We start from the raw sequence: 11358 nt of genomic DNA on the forward strand, positions 1-11358 counted from the left end.
TATGCCAATGCCTACGAACTTTACATGACCCCAGCAGGACACAGTTTCTGCCAGATAATATCAGCTCTTAAACTGAAACCCAAAGCACAAATGCAAATCTAGCTTCATCACATGACGCATGCCCCTGAAAGATAATGTGCGCCAAAGTGGATTTAGAAGCCCAGTGCGCCAAACTGGCTCTTAAAGGGCCGACGCGCCTAAGTGATTCTTAAAGGGATGGCACACCAAAATGAGTCTTAAAGGGCCGGCGCGCAAAATACAAAGCTGAGTGATCCCAGGCTCCAAATCGGAGGCTGAGCCACCCCAGCCTCCATATCGGAGGCTAATCGACCCTGGCCTACAAATCGGAGGCTGAGCTACCCTGGCCTCAAAATCGGACCCAGAGTGGCCCCGCCCGCCAAATCGGACCGAGTGGCCCCGCCCACCAAATCAGACCCAGAGTGGCCCCGCCCGCCAATTCAGATCCTGAGGGGCCCCACCCACCAAATTAGACCCTGAAGGGCCCCACAGGCCAAAGTGGCCCCTGAGAGGCACTCACAGTTAAAACGGATCCTGACTTGAAAGTCTTGCAGGGGCAGCAGGCAAGTCTCTCTTAAAGGGGCAGCCCGGGCACCATTTCAAACCACTATCTGTACTTCCTTCAGGAAATGCACATCTAGTTATAGTGGTTTGAAAAAACCACTATATTGTAATCCGAACGCTGCTAACTTATTCTTCTTCTTCTTATTTTCCAGTTGATTTCAGCAATTAATGCGGCCCGAACCGCTACACGCACAGACTCCGTTGAGGTGTCATTTCGAAGCCAGCGTCCATGAGAGGTGTGCTAAGTATTTTTCGTGTCGATCGGATTTGTAGTTTTTGCGCAATTTGCGTTTGAAATTTTTTTTTCCCGTCATTGGAATGCACTGTCTCCAATGCTTTTCAATGGGAAATGGCAAAACGTGCCCTGAGGCGATTGAAATGGCAGTTAAGCTCATTGATATGCGCAGGCAGACCAAGTTACTATGCCAACACCTACGAACGTCACATGACGCCCCAAGACAGAGCTTCTGCCACATAATATCAGCTCTTAAAGCGAAACCCACAGCACAAATGCAAATCTAGCTTCATCACATGACACATGCCCCTGAGAGAGAATGTGCGCCAAAGTTGATTTAGAAGAAGCCCAGTGAGCCAAACTAGCTCTTAAAGGGCCGACGCACCAAAGTGAATGTTAAAGGGCCGGCGCACTGAAATGAGTCTTAAAGGGCCGACATGCCAAATCAAAAGCTGAGTGAACCCAGGCTCCAAATCAGAGGCTGAGCCACCCCCGCCTCCAAATGGGAGGCTGATCGACCCCGGCCTCCAAATCGGAGGCTGATTGACCCCTGCCACAAAATCAGACCCTGAGGGGCCACAACAAAATCGGACCCTGAGGGGCCTCGGCCACAAAATCGGACCCTGATGGGCCCCAGCCACAAAAATCGGACCCTGAGGGGCCCCGGCCACAAAATCGGACCCTGAGGGGCCCCAACCACAAAATCAGACCCTGAGGGGTCCCAACCACAAAATCGGACCCTGAGGGGCCCCGGCCAGAAAACCTGACCCTGAGGGGCCCCGCCCACCAAATTGGACCCTGAGGGGTCCTGCCCACCAAATCAGACCCTGAGGGGCCCCGCCTACCAATTCGGACCCTGAGTAGCCCCGCCCAAAAAAACGGACCCTGAGTGGCCCCACCCACCAAATCGGACCCTGAGTGGCCGCACCCACAAAATCGGACCCTGAGGGGCCCCAACCACAAAATCAGACCCGGAGGCGCCCCGGCCACAAAATCGGACCCTGAGGGGCCCCAACCACAAAATCAGACCCTGAGGGGTCCCAACCACAAAATCGGACCCTGAGGGGCCCCGGCCAGAAAATCGGACCCTGAAGGGTCCCAACCCACAAAATCAGACCCTGAGGGGCCCCGGCCAGAAAATCGGACCCTGAGGGGCCCCGCCTACCAAATTGGACCCTGAGGGGCCCCGCCCACCAAATAGGACCCTGAGGGGCCCCGCCCACCAAATTGGACCCTGAGGCGCCCCGGCCACAAAATCGGACCCTGAGGGGCCCCAACCACAAAATCAGACCCTGAGGGGTCCCAACCACAAAATCAGACCCTGAGGCGCCCCGGCCACAAAATCGGACCCTGAGGGGCCCCAACCACAAAATCAGACCCTGAGAGGTCCCAACCACAAAATCGGACCCTGAGGGGCCCCGGACACAAAATCGGACCCTGTGGGGCCCCGGACACAAAATCGGACCCTGAGGGGCCCAACCCACAAAAACGGACCCTGAGGGGCCCAACCCATAAAATCGGACCCTGAGGGGCCCCACCCACAAAATCGGGCCCTGAGGGGCCCCACCCACAAAATCGGACCCTGAGGCCAAAGTGGCCCCTGAGAGGCACCCACAGTTAAAACGGATCCGGAGTTGAAAGTCTTGCAGGGGCAGCAGGCAAGTCTCTCTTAAAGGGGCAGCCCGGGCACCATTTCAGACCACTATCTGTACTTCCTTCAGGAAATACACATCTAGTATTATTATTACTATTCAGTTGATTTCCGCAATTAATGCGGCCCGAACCGCTACACGCACAGACTCCGTTGAGGTGTCGATTCGAAGCCAGCGTCCACGAGAGGTGTGCTAAGTATTTTTCGTGTTGATCGGATTTGTAGTTTTTGCGCAATTTGCATTTGAAAAAACATTTTCCTGTCATTGGAATGCATTGTCTCAATGCATTTTAATGGGAAAATGTTGCCATAGGGAAAACATGGGGCAGTCGTGAGGTGGCAGTTATGCTCATTGATATGCATAGGCCAGGGCCGGCGTCAGCACCCGGGCAATTGCCGGGGCCCTGGCGAGATGGGAGGGCCCACTCATGCTGTCTGGGATACCCGCCGGCCACCGCCACGCCCCCTATGTACTGACCCCATCCTGCGCCCTCCGCGAGGGACCCACGTAGTGATTCAGCCCCTTAGGCTGAGTGCAGATGACTTTTTAGCCCTGCAGATTTCTTCCATTTTTCCTGCGGTTTTATTGCGGTTTTTGTGCTTTTTTCCCCCTGCGGATTTGTAGACAAGGGAGATGGAAAACCGCACAAAAGAAGTAACATGCTGCGGATTTTGTACCGCAGGAAAACCGCGCGGAAAAATCCTCAGCGTCTGCACAGCGTTTTTTTTTTCCATTGATTTTAAGGCTACTGTACTTCACAATGCGGATATGCAAAGTTTCTGCGTGGTAAAATCCGCTGCGGATCCGCTGCAAATCTGCATCGTGTGCACACAGCCTTAGGCTGTGTGCACACGCTGCGGATTAGGTGCGGATTCATCTGCGCGGATTTTGTGAAATCCACAGGTGAAACCGCAGGTCAAAATACCTGCGGTTTTACCTGCGGATTGCTCTGCGGTTTTGCCCTGCGGTTTTTCATCTCCTCAATGGAGGAGATGGCAAACCGCAGCAGAATCCGCAGAAAGAATTGACATGCCAATTCTTTCTGCGGATTGAAAACCGCAGATAATCCGCGCGGAAAATTCTGCACCATCTGCATTGCGGTTTTTGATTCCCATAGGGAATCATGGTACTGTACACCGCAGCAAAAACTGCTGCAGGTCCGCAGCGGCCAAAACCGCTGCGGAACCGCAGCAAAATCCGCAGCGTGTGCACACAGCCTTACAGTGTCAAAATGGTGCTAAAAATAGATGTCCGCTCTTTATATGGAGAGGGACATGTGATATCAGCAGCCAATAACACAACCCATTGTGTCAGGACATTGTGGGTGTTTCCTGCACCCTGATTGGCTAGCTACAATGTGCACACATAAAGTTAGAAGACAAAGAAAGTTTACAATCACGACGTGCCTTTGAGCTCTGCCAAGCCAATCACCTCATTAAACATGTGCCCCACGCTCATGATGCACCACCATTATCATAGCCAAAGTGCTGAAAATACTTTAGTGGCAACGCAAATATTTTCCTGCACTTTTGACTGAATGTTTCCGATTTTTCCTGATGTTATAAAAATTTGCTTGTGTTTCCAATCGCGAATCCGAATGTGCCATATTCGTCCCGAATTTATGTTTGGCGATCACTTTTCGCAGAGAGAGCTAAAAAAAAGGCTTTCGTGTCCTTAGCTGCCATACAGCTTGCAACTCATGGCTCTGTTTGCAATTTCCATTGTATAATATGATTTCACCATCCTCTATGCACTGTGTAAACTTATTATCGTGCACTTCACATTTGATTTCTAATTAATGAAATGACTTGGCACCACCTCTGTCACATGGATGACGTCTGTGGATGCAGTTCATGCAGGAGCTGTTTACATATGGACCCTAAGACTGCGCCAGGACGCTTTAGGTGATGGAGGATGTTTGTCTCAGTTCAACAAGAAGAGATCGCATTGTTCCCAAATGAAGTTTTTAATAATAGTTGCTCCAACCCCTTTATCTGAGAGGAGCCAAGAAATGCTAGTAAAAAAGCTAAAGCAGATGTTAGCAATAGAGATGGGTGAACCTGAACGGTAAACTTCAGAGTTCGTACAGGAAACCTAGTGTGAGTGCACGGACCCCAAACACGGACTTCTACGGGAAGTCTGTGTTACTGATCAGGTTTGTCAGCCCGAGCAAAGCTTGCTGAAAGGTTGCAGTGTAAGGCCTGTTTCACACTTCCATCTTTTAGAATCAATCACAATCCATCAAAGTGTTGAAAAAACGGATCCTGTGCAGATTGTAAAAAACTGATGCACCGAATCCGTTTTTTGACGGAACCGTTGAAGCAGAATTTGGTGGAGAGAGAGAGACTTTTCAGTGCCAGAACGGCTTTTGGGGTTAAATTAAATGAAGAGAAATTGTTCTGGCCATGCTCAGTTTGAAAAAACGGAATCCGGCGACGGATTCCATCATATGATGGACGGCGAAGGATCCGTCGCCCATAGGCGTTCATTCTAGCAGACGACAGACGGCGACGTCACAGTCAGACTTTTCGACGGAGACAAAAAACGTTCCTATGGACGGTTTTTTCCGGCCGATGGACACCTATTTTCCAATGGATGACACGGATGGCCATCCGTCACAATCTGTCGCTAATACAAGTCTATGGGGAAAAAGACAGATCCGCCAAGCAAATCCGTCAGATCCGTTTCTTCTCTGCTAACGACGGATTTTTACTGACACCAGAAAACTGAAGTGTGAAGCAGGCCTAAGGGCTGCACAAGGACTAGGTGGTGTCCACTTTCCTGCCTGTGTTTCAGCTGGTGTGTTTATAATGCTGTGTAACACAATATAAATATGTTATGTGTAGGGAAGGTGTAGTAATGAGGTTAGCCCACCAGAGGGAGACATTGTAGAACAGCAACAAGTATTTAGAATAGGAATAAGTTAAGATAGGAGTGGCCAGCTCCACATTCGGCAATCAGACTAGTTCCCTGGATCAACGCAATATCAAGGAAACTATATATACCCTGTAACATTACACTTTTCAAAAAGGCATCCAGGCCCTTGTTAAATTTTAGCAGGGAATCACTCATTACAACATCATATGGCAGAGAATTCCATAGTCTCACTGCCAGGCTCCGACTGGCCCATAGGGAAACAGGGGAATCCTCCGGTGGGCTCCTGTGCAGATCTGGGCCGCAACCCCACTGTATGGGCAGTACTTGGCATAATTTAATTGATTCTGTACAGAAAAAAAAGCAGCATCTCATCATTCATTAACCAAACTACCCAGTTTATTATTATATAGAGATATTGGTACATTTGTGAACAAGGGTAGTGTAATATTTGTATATTGTGGGCCCCCCAAAGTCAATGTTACTGGTGGGCCCTTGGTACCCCAGTCCGTCACTGCTTACTGCTCTTACAGTAAAGAATCTGCGTCTGTGATTATGCTTAAACCTTCTATCCTCCAGACGTAGAGGATGCCCCCTTGTCCCTGTCTCAGGTCTAAGAGTAAAAAGATCATTAGAAAGGTCTTTGTACTGTCCCCGCATATATTTATACGTTTCAATAAGATCACCCCTAAGCCTTCGATTTTCTAAACTAAACAACCCCCAGTGTAATAACCTGTCTTGGTATTGCAGACCCCCTAGTTCCCTAATAACCTTGGTCGCTCTTCTCTGCACCCGCTCCAGTTCAGCTATGTCTTTCTTATACACCGGAGACCAGAACCGTGCACAGTATTCTAAGTGTGGTCGCACTAGTGACTTGTATAGAGGTATATCTTTGTACCATGTTAGCCAGTAGATAGAAAATTACTCAGAATTGAGAGTCCTCAGTGGTTGATACCTTTTAATGGCTAACTGAAAAGATGGTAACAAATTGCAAGCTTTCGAGACTACGCAGGTCTCTTCATCAGGCTAGACTAATACAAAATCTGAAGAATCACATATTTATGCACAACACAGCACAGAAAAAATGCAATAGATAAGAAGTGAGGTGAAGCGGAATGATCATTATGGGAGAGGGATAGACATAAATATTGGAACAGTTCATAGATAAGGAGTCTGGATGTTTTATTGTCCTCTGATTGCGGTCTGGTTCTGTGTTGTGATGCCCCCACAAGGTCTTAGGAGCAAATTCCTTAATTGATGTAAAAATACATAAATCCATGCAACACATAAAATAAAACATCCAGACTCATTATCTATAAACATCTATGCCTCTTTTAATGCATCCCATTATTTTATTTGCCTTTGCAGCAGCTGCCTGACACTGCCACTAAATGTGAGTTTGTCGTCCACCCATACACCCAGGTCTTTTTCAGTGACAGATTTGCCCAGTGTTTTACAATTAAGCACATAATTATACATCTTGTACGTTCTACCCAAGTGCATGACCTTACATTCATCCCCATTAAAGCTCATTTGCCATTTATCAGCCCAAGCTTCTAGTTTACATAAATCCTCCCGTAATATAAAATTGTCCTCCTCTGTATTGATTACCCTGCAGAGTTTAGTGTCATCTGCAAATATTGAAATTCTACTCTCTATACCCCCTACAAGTTCATTAATAAATATGTTAAAAAGAAGCAGGCCCAATACTGACTGTGGTACCCCACTGCTAACCGTGACCCAGTCCGAGTGTGCTCTATTAACAACCACCCTTTGTTTCCTATCCCTGAGCTCTTACCCCACTTACACATATTTTCCCCTATCCCCATTGTTCTCATTTTATGTATCAACCTTTTGTGTGGCACCTTATCAAAAGCATTTGAAAAGTCCATGTACACCACGTCCACTGCATTTCCCTGGTCCGGAACTTACCTCGTCATAAAAGCTTATCAGATTAGCATGACAAGAATGCTCTTCGTTAACCCCTGTTGATATTGGGTCATGGGTTGTTATTCTTCTTCAGATACTCCAGTATAGCATCTCTTAGAAAACCCTCCAGGAGTTTACCCACAGTTGAGGTTAAGCTCACTGGCCTATAATTTACAAGTTCAGTTTTTGTCCCCTTTTTGAATATTGGCACCACTTTGCTATATGCCAGTCCTGTGGTACACACCCTGTTATTATGGAATCTTTAAAGATTAAAAATAATGGTCTGTCTATGACTGTTCTTATTTCCTTCAGTACTCGGAGGTGTATCCCATCCGGGCCTGGGGATTTGTCAATTTTACTGATTTTTGGACGCCGCCATACTTCCTGCTGGGTTAAGCAAGTGACATTTAACGGAGAATTTTTTTTTTCACTGATCATGTTATCTGTCATGGGATTTTCCTGTGTAAATACTGTTGAAAAAAGTCATTTAGCATATTGGCTTTTTCCTCATCCTCATCCGCCTTTTCACCCAGACTATCTTTACGGGGACCAGCACTATCATGTTTTAGTTTCTTACTATTTATGTAGTTAAAGAATATTTTGGGATTATTTTTACTTTCTCTGGTAATGAGTCTCTCTGTCTCAATCTTTGCTGTCTTGATTTGCTTGTTACAGAATTTATTTAATCTTCTGTATTTATTTAATGCCTCATCACTACCTACTTGCTTTAATTCTCTAAATGCTTTATTTTTATCTCTTATTGCACCCCTTACAGCTCTATTTAGCCATAGTGGATCATCCTATTTCTAGCATGTTTATTCCCATATGGTATATATTGTGCACAGGTCCTATTCAGAATGCTAATAAACTTCTCCCATATTCTTTGTGTATTTTCATGTCTCAGGATTTCGTCCCAGTTAATTGCATCAAGTTCATCTTTCATCCATTGGTAATTTGCTTTCCTGAAGTTTAGTGTCCTTGTAACCCCTCTACTACACATCTTATTAAAGGATACATGAAAACGTATTATCTTGTGATCACTATTACTCAAGTGACCCTCAACCCTTATATTTGATATGCGGTCTGGCCTGTTGGTTAATATTAGGTCTAGCAGTGCCCCCCCTCTTGTTGGGGCCTGAACCAGTTGTGAAAGGAAATTGTCTCTCATAGTTGACAAAAACCTATAACCTTTGCTGGAACTGCAGGTTTCGGTTCCCCAATGTATTTCAGGGTAATAATAAATAATCTTTTATTTTTATATAGCGCTAACAAATTCCGCAGCGCTTTACAGTTTTCACACATTGCCATCACTGTGCCCAATGGGGCTCACAATCTAAATTCCCTATCAGTATGTCTTTGGAATGTGGGAGGAAACCGGAGTACCCGGAGGAAACCCACGCAAACACGGGGAGAACATACAAACTCCTTGCAGATGTTGTCCTTGGTGGTATTTGAACCCAAGGCTGCAGCGCTAACCACTGAGCCACCGTGCCGCCCGTCCCACATAATAATGACTTCTCCTTGAGTCGCAGCTTCATCTATTTGCTTTATGAGGATATTCTCCGTTGCTTCCATTATTTTTGGAGATTTACCAAACCCCTATCAGTAATTTATTATTTTTTCCCCTTCCCCTTATCTCCACCCACAGGGACTCTACATTTTCATTAGATTCACATATATTATCACGCAGGATGGGTTTTCAGGATGATTTTCCATATAAACACACCCCCCCTCGCTTATTTATTGTTAGGGACGGCGGAACGCACTAAATAATAATAGAAAGTGCGTTTGCCGCCCGGGGTCCACCATGCAGAGGTGTCACACTGCTGCTATGTAATGGCAGACACTTGATATGGCGGTATAGCGCACGCGGGTTCAACGTCACCCGGTGTGCGCTGGGCGGACTCTGTTAATTCACAGAGACGCCGAGGCATTAAACACAAATGCTGAGCCTGTTGAACTCACAGGTCTCAGAGGAATGCACGCACGGTATATGGTCACAGGACTCGGGCCCAAGACACAGGGCAGCGTCCCTCTAGACCTACCATGCGTGCGGCGTCGCAAACGCGGACACCAATAAGTACTGCTGACTGCAGTGTGGCAACAGACACTGCCGCAGGACGACAATGCCCGGTAGCAGGCACACTGTCGGACGCTAGTACCGAGGTTGATATGCACTGTGGCCTGTAGCTTGCCACTGACTGGCACTGACTCTATCACTAGTTCCCTATTCACACACGTAATATCAGAGGGAGGGGAATCTTAATGAGTCATTTGCAAGTCCATGCATCCGTCATCATTCACACAGGTAGCAACTAGAGTCTATACTAGCGCATGGCCGAGCGGCCATGCGAACCTTTTATAGCCGGGACCTTCCGGAAGCTTCCAGATACCTGAGATGGCCCAATCAGATCTGGAAAAGGACCTGTGCATGTGACTCCCGATCTCCAATGGGAGATCGTCTCGTGAGCATGCTCAGTGGAGCGACGGAATGACTTAGCCTCTGGAGTGGCTTGCTGCTGAGTAGCCTGCGTTGCTATTGCTGGCCCAGAGGTGGCAGCAACAGCCAGACCCACAGAGCTGGTCTGAGCAGAGCGTAGGGATCGACGGGACTGCTGAGCAGGCTCCTCTGCGGTCGATGGAAAATGGGAGACCACTGAATGCAAGGCTGTGGATCCCTGCAGTGAGGTTGCAGGAACCCGACAGCTAACATTTGTACTGTCATTTCTGAACAGACTATAGCCCTGTAAATTAACCGCCCAGTTATAGCTGTCATCCAGCCATGTCTCAGATATGCCCACCATGTCATAATTATGTTCCAACAAAATTCATTCTAATTCCTCCATTTTGTTGGTGAGGCTTCTGGCATTAGTATACATGTACTTTATGTATCTCTATGTACATTCTTTCTTTCTTAAATTTTTAACTGTTCTTATCGCACCCCCCATGCCACCCCCAATATCATTATTTGTGCCCAGGTCTCTATCTATCTCTATCTGCACTGTCTTCCCCCCTATAAAATGAATACCCTCCCTCCCAGTTCCTAGTTTAAACACTCCTCCAACCTTCTAGCCATTTTCTCCCCAGCACAGCTGCACCCTCCATATTGAGGTGCAGACCATCCCTAGCCTAGAACCTGTAGCCAACTGAGAAGTCGGCCCAGTTCTCCAGGAACCCAAACCCCTCCTTCCTACACCAATTCTTGAGCCACTTATTAACCTCCCTAATCTCCAATTGACTCTCTGGCGTGGCACGTGGTACAGGCAGTATTTCAGAAAATACCACCTTGGAGGTCCTTGCTTTAAGCTTGCAGCCTAATTCCCTTAAATCATCTTTAAGGACCTTCCACCTACCTCTAACTTTGTCATTTGTGCCAATGTGCACCATGACCACTGGGTCCTCACCAGACCCTCCCAGTAATTTGTCAACCCAATCAGCGATGTGTCGGACTCGAGCGCCAGGTAGACAGCACACCGTTCCACGATCCCTGTCTTTGTGACAGATTACCCTATCTGTTCCCCTAATAATTGAGTCCCCCACTACCAGAAGCTGTCTGGCCTGCACTGCTCTCCTATTTCCCCCCTTACTGGAGCAGACAACCCTCCGGCTTTCAGAGGACATGCCTTGCTGCAGCAGGCTACCCCTGCACTGACACTCCCCTCATCTACCAACTTATCAAACTTATTGGGTTGTTGTGCCATATTAGGACTAGCCTCCCTGGCACTCTTCCCTCTACCCCGCCTTCTAACTGTCATCCAGCTTGCTGCTTCACTGTCCTGCAGCTCCAACATAGCATCCCCCCCTCATCTATCCCATTGAGCGTCTGCTTTCTGAGCAGCAGACTCCTTTACTTATTGTCTATGGATCTCAGTGTTGCCAGCTGCACATTTAGATCCAGTATCTGGGCTTCCAAAAGCACAATGTGCTCATATCTCGCACAGCAGTATGCACCCTCGACCGGCTGTTCAAGTATTGCATACATGTGGCAAGATGTACACTGGATGGCATTGGCAATAGTGGAGCACATTCCTAATGGGGATTGCACCAGACGGAAAAGATAAGTAAAAATAAATAAAAAGTATTAAT

Source organism: Dendrobates tinctorius, unplaced genomic scaffold (genome assembly GCF_039654945.1).
Source record: "Dendrobates tinctorius isolate UK_male_01 unplaced genomic scaffold, ASM3965494v1 ptg000028l, whole genome shotgun sequence".
Classification (NCBI taxonomy): domain Eukaryota; kingdom Metazoa; phylum Chordata; class Amphibia; order Anura; family Dendrobatidae; genus Dendrobates; species Dendrobates tinctorius.